The sequence below is a fragment of the Melospiza melodia genome, chromosome 6 (assembly GCF_035770615.1).
Source record: "Melospiza melodia melodia isolate bMelMel2 chromosome 6, bMelMel2.pri, whole genome shotgun sequence".
Classification (NCBI taxonomy): Eukaryota; Metazoa; Chordata; class Aves; order Passeriformes; family Passerellidae; genus Melospiza; species Melospiza melodia.
In genome coordinates this window covers 72,289,568-72,292,719 of record NC_086199.1, presented here as the reverse complement: position 1 = coordinate 72,292,719, position 3,152 = coordinate 72,289,568, and positions in this window count along the sequence as shown.

Here is a 3,152-nt window from a genome sequence, read left to right as displayed (position 1 = left end):
GATTCTGGTTTGTATGTTTCTTTCTGGAAGATAATCTTTCAGTGACTCATATTTTGTAATCCTGCTACTTAAGGCTCATAGGCAGAGTAGCTATTTGGCAAGCTGCTGATTTTCCCACCTCAGTTTATGTATCCATAATAGGTTCTGGCTATTTCTTTTCTGTGCCCTTGAACTTGTTGCTGAAATTACTGCTTGTGCCATGGCTTGGTTCCAGAATTAAATTTATCTGTAAAGAATTAAAAAAATTCCCACAAACCTCCAGCACCTCTCTGTAATTAGCATGTTATAGCAGAATGTAATTTTGGAACTTCCTAATGTCTAAATGTGGAAGTACTCCAAAGTCCAAGTGTGGAACATAAATCTAAAACTTCCTGTGTGGATTGAAGGTTTGAAACTTGATCTGAGAGGTGGTATTTTAACTTCAGTGGGGGTACTAAGCTTGAAAAGTAAGAGTAGATTGAAAAACAGCTTAGCAAAAAGCACTTTGATGTGTTTGTCCCAAAAAATCCGAAGACATCTTCCACACCGTGCTGCCTACTCCTTGAGAATAACCAATGGCATAAATAGAACATTGATTGTAACATTGTGCTGAAATTAATCCTCCAGCCCCTTCTTTCTCCTCTATGCACACATCTTTCTTAAGGCATTTCCAGAGATATATCTGTGCCATCAGGATGCTGGAGTTTAGCCATGGCCCCAAGTGGTCAGATTTCAGCTGCTGTGGAGTTCCTATGTAGCAGTGTTGATGCCATGTGTCACATGAAAGCAAATGTTTCACGTGCAAGCAATCTGTGGGTTCCTGGAGGCTCCCTAGAGCTTCAGCTGCAGCGACTTGCTGGAACTGCTCCTTATAAAAGTAAAAAGTAATCTGAAGAAGAGGAGGTTTTAGTGGTGTCTGTAGGTGGGAGGGGTTGCTCTTTGTGGTTTTATTTTAATGTCGTTTTACATGCTCTGCATATAAGATATTTCAGACTTTGAAATATTTACAGCACACTTCAGCAGTTGTTATCTCTAATCCACAATTCGTATTTGGATAATAGGAAAAGTGGACAACTGTCCATCCTACCAGTTTGTAAGTTTTGCAGCAATTGTTGTTTCTAATATTTGGCCCTATTAAACAGTAAAACATTTCTGTTTTAACTCGGGTGCCAGTACTAACCTTGAAAAATAAGAGTACTGGGGAGCCACTTAGTTTCTCCAAATCTTATTTGCTCCCCATGTTTGGTGCATTACAAGCCTTGCTCTGCTCATTCTCTGATCTCCATGCTGCAAGTACTAACTGAGAGTGCAGAGACCTTTGAATCCCCCCCACCCCCCCCCCCCCCCCCCCCCCACCCTCCACAGGAAAACACAGAGAAAAGGTTGGCTGCCTGCCCTGCCCTGCCCTGCTCAGACAGGTGCACAAAGGCATCTGCTGAAAGTGCCTTCTTTCACTCAGGGATCACAGCAATGAGTTGGAAATAAATATCCATACCAAATAAACACAGTCAGGAAGGTGAGGTGGTTTCTCACCAGTGTGTTCAGAAGTCCTGAATCTATGCAACTTTTTCTGACCTGAGGGAAAAATATGGATGGAAACCATGGTTTTGAGGCAGAATCTTCTCCCTTTTCCCACTGGAGGACTTCATGCTAGCACAGATTTGTACCTGCTGATAGACTGGGGGCTCAGTTTCTGGTCCAGTGAATACTGGAAGCTCACTAATGCCACATGTAACTTGTTTTCCCACCTTTTCTCTGAGATGGAGCTTGTCCATGTTCTTTCCAAGGTCTTGCTAGCTCAACAGCCCATATTCCACTTCAGTCTGAAGCTCTGAAGATTTCATTGTAGCGAAAATAGCTCATGAATGGTATGTATCTGTCACTAGGTGCTGTATTTCAGATATACTGTAAGATTTCTATGTTCACCATTTTGCAGTTTTTTTAACAAGGAACTGCTGAAACATGCTGCTCATGCTTAGTGAGTCTCTTCAGATAATTCTGTGGGTTTATTCTCAAAATGCATTTTTTTGTGTCTAGTCAGAAAGTAAGAAATTAACAAACAATGTAAGTATAACCAGTAAGCTCAGGGCTTGGTAATTTTTGCCTACAATGGAGATTAATTGCTATTTTTATTTGTGTTGTATTAGCATGTCTTAGCTTGCATCTGCTAAAATTCGCACCTTTAATGTTAACTGTTTATACATTTTTATTAAAATTTATACAGTGTTTTTGCCAATGACCTTCAACCATTCCACATGACACCTTCACACGGAAACTGAGATGGGCTGGGCTGGTTTGCAGTCAGTAATCTGCTGGTCAGGGCTGTGGGGGACCAAAACCTGAGAGCACACCATTGGTGTGCACTGTTCCTGGGGGCAGGTGCGGTGCTCTGGCATTGAGGGTGCTGGGAGCCACTTCCATATGTGAATCCCACAGTTTTCTTTCATCAACAAATGGAGCTAAGTGCTTTATCAGTCCAATATACAAACAAGCCCCTAAAATACAGCTATGAATAAAAAGTTTCACTCTCATGCAGCAGTCTTTATTAGTAGCTGTGGAAAAAATGGAAATATTTAAATGATACAAATACGCTAGTTAGATCTGGCATTGCCAACATGGTGATTTCTAAGCCCAGTTTCAGTTTCATGTTCAAAATATTAACGCTATTTTGTCACTTGAAATCTTTTATCTATGTTTGTATGAAATGGAAAGAGACTGAGAGTCCTTTGTCCCATGTGTTCATCTCAAAAAGCCTTTGAAGCTCTTATGTTAACTATTTGAGGTTCAGAAACAGAAGGGAAATTTCAAGATAATATAAACAGCTCCAAGGAGAAAATGTCTTTAACTCATGACTAAACAAGCAAACATATATTTTCTGTTTCAAAACGATGACTGAACTTCTTCATGCCAGGAAAAATAAATCCATCTGATTTTGCTTTAAGCTGTCCTCTTTTTCAAACGCAGTGAGGGGCTCCAGTTCCTTTGGATGATGTAATTCGACTGTTCTGCTTGAGTTCTGCTCCCTGTTGATGTCATGTCACTGCTAGCCAACTATTCAAAGAGAAAAGCAACTTCTAGTTTAGACTGGAGCACGAGGAGGCTGAAGTTTACAACGACCCAGCATGCTGGGTTGGATCCTCCCAGGCAGAGCCCAGCTTTAGGAGAAGCCCATC